Source organism: Oncorhynchus keta, chromosome 9 (assembly GCF_023373465.1).
Source record: "Oncorhynchus keta strain PuntledgeMale-10-30-2019 chromosome 9, Oket_V2, whole genome shotgun sequence".
Lineage (NCBI taxonomy): Eukaryota > Metazoa > Chordata > Actinopteri > Salmoniformes > Salmonidae > Oncorhynchus > Oncorhynchus keta.
The window spans coordinates 8,736,558-8,748,667 of NC_068429.1; the positions used below are offsets into that span (position 1 = coordinate 8,736,558).

The 12,110-nt window shown below is 44.9% G+C and overlaps 1 protein-coding gene across 26 annotated transcripts in view; it reads left to right on the top strand.

Annotated features, from left to right (window-relative positions):
- Positions 1-12,110, top strand: part of mapkap1 (MAPK associated protein 1) — a 144,727-nt gene that overhangs the window by 77,699 nt on the left and 54,918 nt on the right. The gene's annotated exons all lie outside the window — the stretch shown is intronic.

Here is a 12,110-nt window from a genome sequence, read left to right on the forward strand (position 1 = left end):
GTATTAGTCCTCTTTTTACCCACAGTATTATTCCTCTTTATACCCACAGTATTAGTCCTCTTTATACCCACAGTATTAGTCCTCCTTATACCCACAGTATTAGTCCTCTTTTTACCCCACATTATTAGTCCTCTTTTTACCCCACAGTATTAGTCCTCTTTATACCCACAGTATTAGTCCTCCTTATACCCACAGTATTAGTCCTCCTTATACCCACAGTATTAGTCCTCTTTATACCCCACATTATTAGTCCTCTTTATACCCACAGTATTAGTCCTCCTTTATACCCACAGTATTAGTCCTCTTTATACCCACAGTATTAGTCATGTTTATACCCACAGTATTAGTCCTCCTTTATACCCACATTATTTGTCATGTTTATACCCACAGTATTAGTCCTCTTTGTACCCACAGTATTAGTCCTCCTTTATACCCACAGTATTAGTCCTCCTTTGTACCCACAGTATTAGTCCTCTTTATACCCACAGTATTAGTCCTCTTTATACCCACAGTATTAGTCCTCTTTATACCCACAGTATTAGTCCTCTTTATACCCACAGTATTAGTCCTCCTTTGTACCCACAGTATTAGTCCTCTTTATACCCACGGTATTAGTCATGTTTATACCCACAGTATTAGTCATGTTTATCCCCACAGTATTAGTCATGTTTAAACCCACAGTATTAGTCATGTTTATACCCACAGTATTAGTCATGTTTATACCCACAGTATTAGTCCTCCATTGTACCCACAGTATTAGTCCTCCTTTATATCCACAGTATTAGTCCTCCTTATACCCACAGTATTAGTCCTCTTTATACCCACAGTATTAGTCCTCTTTATACCCACAGTATTAGTCATGTTTATACCCACAGTATTAGTCATGTTTATACCCACAGTATTAGTCATGTTTATACCCACAGTATTAGTCCTCCTTTATACCCACAGTATTAGTCCTCCTTTATACCCACAGTATTAGTCATGTTTATACCCACAGTATTAGTCCTCCTTTATACCCACAGTATTAGTCCTCTTTATACCCACAGTATTAGTCCTCTTTATACCCACAGTATTAGTCCTCTTTATACCCCAAAGTATTAGTCCTCTTTTATACCCACACTATTAGTCCTCTTTATACCCACAGTATTAGTCCTCTTTATACCCACAGTATTAGTCCTCCTTTGTACCCACAGTATTAGTCCTCCTTGGTACCCGCAGTATTAGTCCTCTTTATAACCACAGTATTAGTCCTCTTTATACCCACAGTATTAGTCCTCCTTTGTACCCACAGTATTAGTCCTCCTTTGTACCCACAGTATTAGTCCTCCTTTGTACCCACAGTATTAGTCCTCTTTTTACCCACAGTATTAGTCCTCCTTATACCCACAGTATTAGTCCTCTTTTTACCCACAGTATTAGTCCTCCTTATACCCACAGTATTAGTCCTCCTTATACCCACAGTATTAGTCCTCCTTTGTACCCACAGTATTAGTCCTCTTTTTACCCACAGTATTAGTCCTCCTTATACCCACAGTATTAGTCCTCTTTTTACCCACAGTATTAGTCCTCCTTATACCCACAGTATTAGTCCTCCTTTGTACCCACAGTATTAGTCCTCCTTTGTACCCACAGTATTAGTCATCTTTATACCCACAGTATTAGTCATCTTTATACCCACAGTATTAGTCATCTTTATACCCACAGTATTAGTCATCTTTATACCCACAGTATTAGTAATCTTTATACCCACAGTATTAGTCATCTTTATACCCACAGTATTAGTCATCTTTATACCCACAGTATTAGTCATCTTTATACCCCACAGTATAAACCAGTACAAACCGGAAATTCCGCTATTGTGCCTCATCCTTATTGTGGCTAGCTTCACAACACATAACCTGGTCAATCCTCACTAGCCAGATGAAGCTAGCTGGCTGCTTATAACGTTAGCTTTGGGCAACAGGGTTAAGTAGCTGGCTAGCTATTTATTGTCATGAACTGAAGTTCAATTTCAATTCGGCGAACAACTAGCTAATACTTACTCACAGGGATTCCTAAATCATTGCTAAGAATAATGAAAATGACTGCAGTTTCTACGGGTCATTGTCTTCAATCGGTTTGTTTTGGTGTTAGCTAGGTACCAAGCTAAAGCCAGCTACCCCAGAAGTTGCAGTCTAACAAATTATGCTTTATTACCAACCATGTATTGTAAATACATGGTTCGTGGCCGTTGTTAACTTGTTTTCAGACTATTTTGTACAGCTTTGACAGTGCTACTGTATCTTTTTTTGACACACAAAGACCCAAAATGGCGTTCCATAGTATGTATGTCGTGAAGCTAATAGCAGTGACGCTATTACTGTGTAACTCTGGTTGGACAACATCGGAAAAATAGCGATCTTGGTAGTGTGTACCGGTGTAACGGTTGGTTGTCAAGGGCAATGAAATTCCATTATCTTGGCTTTAGTGGATTTCGCCTCTGAGTCGTCTCCCTGAAATGTTCTTACTCTTTCAAATGACTGATTGACTTGTCGACTGCTCGTTTCACACAGCAGGCGTTGTGCGGACTAGGTTCTAAATGCTGTGTTGCGCGCCTAGAGCAAAATATTACGCGGCGTTATTACGTCATGTACCAACGTTAAAATACGTATGAATGGTACCTTTAACATCGACGTTAAACTAGACATCAAATCAAATGTTATTAGTCACATGCACTGAATACAAGCAAGGTGTTGAACTTGCAGTGAAATGCTTTACTTACTTAAGCCCCTAACCGACAGTACCGTTTCAAAAAAATATGGATAAGAATAGACATCGGCCAATACCGATGTTGGCATTTTTAGCTAATATCGGCCGATTCCGATACTTTCACCGATATATCGTCTAATCCCTAACATAAAGGAGGACTACTTTTTCCCTTTCTGGGGGCTTTTTGCTTGAAGTGTGAAGTCATCGTTACAGGAATAGTTATGAGAATTGGGACCAGAGGAAACCTCTTGGATTGCAACTGAAACCTGTCCCCAATTTGACTGAAATTGCCTCAATGGCTACGGGAATAAATATTATTCTACAGCCCCCTACCCTTAAAACACAGATGTTCATGCTCGCGCATAAGACACACACACACACACACACACACACACAGACGCACACAGACGCACACACACACACACACACACACACACACACACACACACACACACACACACACACACACACACACACACACACACACACACACACACACACACACACACACACACACACACACACACACACACACAGACACACACACACACACACACACACACACACACACACACACACACACACACACACACACACACACACACACTGTGCCCAATGAGAGTTCTTCCCACAAAAGTGTTTGGAATGATCTAATTCGTCAAAGCGTTCCCAATTGCTCATTTGACGGAAAGGGGAAAAAAAAAACTTGAACTTGTTTAATCATGAAAGCCCCTCTGCAGCGCCTTGGCGAAGGATAAATACCTCACGGTCTCCTGAGATAAACTACATCACCAGCTCCCCGACCTTCCAGAAACAGGGGGAGCTCTTCCACAGCTACTGAGTGGGGGGCCATTATCCCTGTAACGTTTCCAGATTTGGGCTTTTACGTCTTCAAAAGTGTCACTTTTAGCTCTCGTTTCAGGTGAGAGCTGCCTGTGAATAGAACCAGAGGGTTACCAGTTCCTCTGGGAATTGAATAGGTTAAGTGCGAAAGAGTGCACAAAAGGAAAGGGAAGACAGAGTATTTCTGAATGTCTAGCTATGCCAAGCAAGGCAGCCATTTTAATGGAGAATCTTCCTCTTTGTGGGTAACACGACACTGACTGTATAATGTGCCAGCGATTAAAGATAATAACAGATAATCATTACAATAACAGTGAGCTCAGCGGACACTATACCACACTCAGACACACCAACACTCTGGCTCTCTATTGGTCAGACACACCAACATTCTGGCTCTCTATTGGTCAGACACACCAACACTCTGGCTCTCTGTTGGTCAGACACACCAACATTCTGGCTCTCTGTTGGTCAGACACACCAACACTCTGGCTCTCTATTGGTCAGACACACCAACACTCTGGCTCTCTATTGGTCAGACACACCAACACTATGGCTCTCTGTTGTTCAGACACACCAACACTCTGGCTCTCTGTTGGTCAGACACACCAACACTCTGGCTCTCTATTGGTCAGACACACCAACACTCTGGCTCTCTATTGGTCAGACACACCAACACTCTGGCTCTCTATTGGTCAGACACACCAACACTCTGGCTCTCTATTGGTCAGACACACCAACACTATGGCTCTCTGTTGTTCAGACACACCAACACTGGCTCTCTGTTGGTCAGACACACCAACACTCTGGCTCTCTATTGGTCAGACACACCAACACTCTGGCTCTCTGTTGGTCAGACACACCAACACTCTGGCTCTCTATTGGTCAGACACACCAACACACTCTGGCTCTCTATTGGTCAGACACACCAACACACTCTGGCTCTCTATTGGTCAGACACACCAACACACTCTGGCTCTCTATTGGTCAGACACACCAACACTCTGGCTCTCTATTGGTCAGACACACCAACACTCTGGCTCTCTGTTGGTCAGACACACCAACACACTCTGGCTCTCTATTGGTCAGATACACCAACACTCTGGCTCTCTATTGGTCAGACACACCAACACACTCTGGCTCTCTGTTGGTCAGACACACCAACACTCTGGCTCTCTATTGGTCAGACACACCAACACTCTGGCTCTCTGTTGGTCAGACACACCAACACTCTGGCTCTCTATTGGTCAGACACACCAACACTATGGCTCTCTGTTGTTCAGACACACCAACACTCTGGCTCTCTATTGGTCAGACACACCAACACACTGGCTCTCTGTTGGTCAGACACACCAACACTATGGCTCTCTATTGGTCAGACACACCAACACTCTGGCTCTCTATTGGTCAGACACACCAACACACTGGCTCTCTGTTGTTCAGACACACCAACACTCTGGCTCTCTATTGGTCAGACACACCAACACACTGGCTCTCTGTTGGTCAGACACACCAACACTCTGGCTCTCTATTGGTCAGACACACCAACACACTGGCTCTCTGTTGGTCAGACACACCAACACTCTGGCTCTCTATTGGTCAGACACACCAACACTCTGGCTCTCTATTGGTCAGACACACCATATCGTCTAGGACATACTGTATAGCTTGAAGTTATACTGTATCTAGCTACATTTGAGCACATGTCCTCTTTTAAGTGTTTCCTGTCAACTTTAGCTACATGTCTTCTCTACATGTGTTTGTGTTCATGGGGGCATCCCAGAGTATGGTCTTTTATGTCCTTGTTTTTTTTAAACCAATGTGTTCCTCTCGGGTGTATAGTCACCCACAGATGTTCTCACAAAAACTTGCACCCTTGTGATTTATTTTATTTCCAGTAAGACTGCCCAAATTATGATTATTTTGTATTTATTTTTCGCTCTAAATGTTGGTGTTAGACTACGCCGTATGTGTAACCTTTGCCCTCAACATTTTTGCGTCGTCTTCCCCGAGCAGTGGCACTTCTGATCCTTTTCAGCCAGCTGCAAAACAGACAGGGGTCAAAGGTCGACGCATGCCTCTTCTGTAAAGAGATACAATGGAGTACCATAGGGCTTAGTCCCGATCCCCTTTTCATTTTCACTCGGTACCTGCTCTATCTGGTGCCATTACCAACGCTGCCATACGTCTACACAGACACCCACCAAATCTCACAGAGAGAAAGAACCCTTTGAGTCCAGTGAAGCGTGGCCTCCTTGCCTGACCTGGCTAGCATGGTGGGAGCTCAGGTGATGCTTTGGATTTATTTCTAGATCCATTTTGCAGTCCAGGAACCTGAGTGATGGTGATTAGGTTGTGGCCCCAGTGTCTGTGGAAAATGGTCTGGTTGATAACCCCAAACACCACCTCTCTCTCTTTCTCACACACACACACACACCATCAAAGAGAGGGCTACTCTCTCATTTACATTTAGATGAGTATTGATTATTTATTTACTCACTAGAGTGAGACTCTTTTCCAATCTTCTTTGTCTCTCATGCTCTCTTTCAATCTCTCCTTCGCTTTCTTTTCACAATAAGAGTTCAAGGTCTCGCCATCTTGTCGTGCTTGAATAATAATTTTTACCTCTGCGTTTTTTACAAAAAAAATTTTAAACATTTTTTACCTCCAGTGGTTTCCGTACAAAATGGGATCAACGGTCTGAGTTTGCTCCCAAAAAATACTGGTATTGGCCATTTTAGGTTTCATTGGCTGATGAAGTGATCTTTTTCACAGAATCCTTTTGCATAGTAGCATCTTTCCATTCCTTTTTTTCTATAGCGGGAGCTTAACATAAATGTGCTCTCCTTGACTGATCGTGTTAATCCCAGTTCTACCAAACACCCGTTAGGTCAAACCAACAGCAACAGTGAAGAATTGCCAGGAACCAAACATACTTCATCATAACGTGCTGTTCAGAATTCGTCTAGACAGACCCGGGATCCAATTGAAGGTAGTCATGCAGCCATTTTATGTATGAAATTCATCTCGGTACTCTGCAAGGTGACACGACCTCTCCTTCCTTAAGGGCAGAGTGCTTATCACCGACAGCCCTCTCTCCACTCCCCTCTCTCCACTCCCCTCTCTCCACTCCCCTCTCTCCACTCCCCTTCTCTCCACTCCCCTTCTCTCCACTCCCCTCTCTCCACTCCCCTCTCTCCACTCCCTTCTCTCCACTCCCTTCTCTCCACTCCCCTCTCTCCACTCCCTTCTCTCCACTCCCCTCTCTCCACTCCCCTCTCTCCACTCCCCTCTCTCCACTCCCCTCTCTCCACTCCCCTCTCTCCACTCCCCTCTCTCCACTCCCTTCTCTCCACTCCCCTCTCTCCACTCCCCTCTCTCCACTCCCCTCTCTCCACTCCTTTCTCCCCATCCACTAAATCTGCTTATAATCAGATGGGCCCCAGTCCATAAGGACGTTCGAAAGACTCAAACGTCCCCCAAAATATCACATGAAGAAACAAAATCACCCTGCAACCCGACATGTTTATAAAAGGTAAACTGAATGAAGTGGCCCGATGTGGAAGCTCTAAATGATATGAAATATGACGTGGTGTGTGAAGGTGAGAGGGGGGATATAAAACGGGTGGGTCTGTGCCAGAAGATAAGGGGGTATTGAATGGGGCTCGAGCACATTATCGAGCAAACTGTGGTGACATTTGGGGAGGAGGTGATGGCTGGGCCTAGGACGACGCGTGTGTCTGAACTGCAGATGAGGTCTGAAGCTCGGGGGGAGGTTTGTGGGTGTGTGTGTGTGTGTGTGTGTGTGCACCTTGCCTTTGTCTAACGTGAGTAGGTGTGTCTATTTGTGTTTGAGAGTCAACTGTGTCCACATTTAATTTTTATTTTATTTTTATGTTTCTACATATTAGTCATTAAACAGATGGTTTAATCCAGAGCTGTTTACGATTGGTTCATTCATCTTAAGATGGCCAGGCGAGACAACCACATCTCAGTTATACTAAGTGTATATTTCCTCAATAAAATAGCGATCAGCTAATAGGACAAAGTGAACCGGTAGTTCACGAAGGGCAGTTAAAGGGTGTTAAGTTTTGAGTTTATTTACATTTTTGTTTTTGTTTATTTTTGAATGTCAACAATGAATGAATGTATAGAAAAGTCTTGTCAACAGTAAACTACGTGATGGGCAGTTGGCCTGATGGAGCCGGTCTCGTTAACCAATCAGATGTTAGTTGCACCCAGGCTTAACTAAGGATGGCAGTTTTCTTTCCAGCGTTCAGCTTCAGTCATCGTTTCATTTTAGTTGTGCGAGTTGGTTTTACTCCTATGAACTGCGCAGTTATAGCTCACACCTACACCGTCCTTTCAATGGTGTTATAAACACACACGTTCACCCAGTAACAAACATATTACACACACACACACACACACACACACACACACACACACACACACACACACACACACACACACACACACACACACACACACACACACACATTCACCCAGTAACAAACATATTACACACACACACACACACACACACATTCATCCAGTAACAAACATATTACACACACACACACATTCACCCAGTAACAAACATATTACACACACACACACACACACACACACACACACACACACACACACACACACACATTCACCCAGTAACAAACATATTACACACACACACACACACACACACACACACACACACATTCACCCAGTAACAAACATATTATACACACACACATTCACCCAGTAACAAACATATTACACACACACACACACATTCACCCAGTAACAAACATATTATACACACACACATTCACCCAGTAACAAACATATTACACACACACACACACACATTCACCCAGTAACAAACATATTACACACACACACACACACACACACACACACACACACACACACACACACACACACACACACACATTCACCCAGTAACAAACATATTACACACACACACATTTACCCAGTAACAAACATATTACACACACACACACACACACACACACACACACACACACACACACACACACACACACACACACACATTCACCCAGTAACAAACATATTACACACACACACACACACATTTACCCAGTAACAAACATATTACACACACACACACACATTTACCCAGTAACAAACATATTACACACACACACACACACACACACACACACACACACACACACACACACACACTAACTAACAAACATATTATATACACACACACACACACACACACACACACACACACACACACACACACACACACACACACACACACATTCACCCAGTAACAAACATATTATATACACACACACACACACACACACACACACACACACGGTAACAAACGTATTATTCACACACACACCAAGGCAGGGCATCTTTTCCTCTCAGCATATGGTTTTTGTCAGGAGAGCTTTGGCATTTTTTTTATCCTGGTGGTCATGTCCTTTATCAAGGCTCGGCCCAGCCGCTCACCATCGTGCTCCTCGTCATGTCCTTTATCAAGGCTCGGCCCAGCCGCTCACCATCGTGCTCCGCGTCACGTCCTTTATCAAGGCTCGGCCCAGCCGCTCACCATCGTGCTCCTCGTCATGTCCTTTATCAAGGCTCGGCCCAGCCGCTCACCATCGTGCTCCGCGTCACGTCCTTTATCAAGGTTCACCCCAGCCGCTCACCATCGTGCTCCTCGTCATGTCCTTTATCAAGGCTCGGCCCAGCCGCTCACCATCGTGCTCCGCGTCACGTCCTTTATCAAGGCTCGGCCCAGCCGCTCACCATCGTGCTCCTCGTCATGTCCTTTATCAAGGCTCGGCCCAGCCGCTCACCATCGTGCTCCTCGTCATGTCCTTTATCAAGGCTCGGCCCAGCCGCTCACCATCGTGCTCCTCGTCATGTCCTTTATCAAGGCTCGGCCCAGCCGCTCACCATCGTGCTCCTCGTCATGTCCTTTATCAAGGCTCACCCCAGCCGCTCACCATCGTGCTCCGCGTCATGCAGGAAAGAGAAAAGGTCATTTTCCGTGTTCGCCATTAGTCACACTCTTTCGCCCTCCACTCCGACTCCACATCTAAGCAGTAACCCCCCCACCCCCTTCCCCCCTCGAGGTTCGCGGCCTCTCCACCGAAGACACCGGGGTATAATTCTCCTGCACTTTCTAGCGTATTCTACACCCAATTCAAAGTCGTAGCGAAGATTTCGCTGCTCTGAGTCAAACGGTGATGAGAGCAAATGATTATGATATTACATTACAATATTTGACCCACCACTATGATACAGCTGCTTCTCGCACGTTCGTGTTTGTTTACCTTGTGACGATACGCTCTCAGGACTTCAAGGCATATTCTTTTGATGGCTCGCTGAGGCTCGGGTGACATTTTTGAAACCCGCGGTATATGAGAAAGGGTAAATATTGCCCAAAGTCTTTTTCCCGATTTTAGAATTTTGCTTCTTTTTTACTTCTTTTACTATAAAAAAAATATTATTTTTTTTGTGAGAAAGAAAGAGGTGTATTTTCTTTTAGGCCACCATTACATAACATGGGAACATTGCTGGGCGGGTTGGACGGCGAGGGGCTTAGAGATAACCAACCACCCGGAATGTCTACATCCTGTGCCATCTTTCAGAAGCAACATGTATTGATTCTGAAGGACAAATTTGATTAAAATGATATCTTTAGATATAATATGATGTGCCTGTTTCACATCACCAGTTACTTGTTAATTTAATCTCTCTTTGTCGCTGATACTTTTTTTTAAAGACTCTCTGGTTTTTGTAAAAAAATAAAAATAAAAGCTATGACATCACCACGTCTACATGTCATAAATGAATGCTTTCCCGAGCAAATCAACCGCTTGACTGATCACTGATAGAGTGCGTTTCTTTTTTTGGCCTTGCAGACAGAATGCAAAATGTCACCTAACTTCAGTGGACATTTTCGGCTGTCCTTTATCCAATGTGTACTTTTGCGTCTGTAAATATAACGTTTTCCTGCTCTTGCATGCCGGCGCTGAAGAGAGCCAGCCCCGTCAAACTCTAAAGAGTAACAGCAAAAAGCTGGAGCAGAGGACGCCCAACTCTCTGTCCCTCATCTAGTATCGTTTCTTCTGTTACCGACGTACAGTTTGACTTTATTTCTTTGTTGGTCGTTTTCCGAGGGGATATAATTGCATCTCCTGGGCCCAAAGAGGTCACCTAAAAAATGGGTCCCCATTATGGAAGCTCGGAGTCGCCACAAAGAAAAGAAAAGGTTTGCGAATCTAATTGGGCTCCCGGTTACGGGCGTCTAAATACGGAGGTGGAGCGCTGACCTTGACATGCCTGGAGCCAGAGATGAATAGAGACTGGGGGAAGAGAGAGAGAGAGAGAGAGAGAGAGAGAGAGAGAGAGAGAGAGAGAGAGAGAGAGAGAGAGAGAGAGAGAGAGAGAGAGAGAGAGAGAGAGAGAGAGAGAGAGAGAGAGAGAGAGAGAGAGAGAGAGAGAGAGAGAGAGAGAGAGAGAGAGAGAGAGAGAGAGAGAGAGAGAGAGAGAGAGAGAGAGAGAGAGAGCCTTGACATGCCTGGAGCCAGAGATTAATAAAGACTGGAGGGAGGGAAGGAGAGAGAGAGGGCCTTGACATGCAGAGAGAGAGAGGGGCGTGCTGAATGCAGCCTTTTGTTTGAGCTGAACCAAAGGAGTGGCCAGGATGGGGATGGGATTGTGGGTATAGGAAGAAGAGAGGAGCTGTGACCCCTGTTGGCCTTGGTCTTGACGAGTGTGTTGGGAGCCAAAGAGCATCTCTGTTGCTTGTCCCCCCTGCCAATTCCTCTTCCTCTGTCTGCCTTCATCCCTTTCTCCCCGGTTTCGGTTCGGTTCTTTTTGTCGACGTCCAACAGACGCACGTACACAAAACATCAACTATTCAAAATCACACCGACGTGTAAACTTTAAAATATGTTAAAAGTATTGTCCGTTATTTTTACTTCCTCGGTAAGAGCCGGTGTGTGTATAGGTGTACAGATAGCCCTAGCAGTCGACTGTATATGGTAATCCATGGGCCTCCGTGGAGTCGGTTGTTGCATTTTTATTTTATTTTTAATTTTACCTTTATTTTACTAGGCAAGATCAGTTAAGAACAAATTCTTATTTTCAATGACGGCCTAGGAACAGTGGGTTAACTGCCTGTTCAGGGGCAGAACAACAGATTTGTACCTTGCGGTTGCTAGTCCAACACTCTAACCACTAGGCTACCCTGCCGCCCCTCCACTCTAACCACTAGGCTACCCTGCCGCCACCCTCTAACCACTAGGCTACCCTGCCGCCCCTCCACTCTAACCACTAGGCTACCCTGCCGCCCCCTCTAACCACTAGGCTACCCTGCCGCCCCCCTCTAACCACTAGGCTACCCTGCCGCCCCTCCACTCTAACCACTAGGCTACCCTGCCGCCTCTACACTCTAACCACTAGGCTACCCTGCCGCCTCTACACTCTAACCACTAGGCTACCCT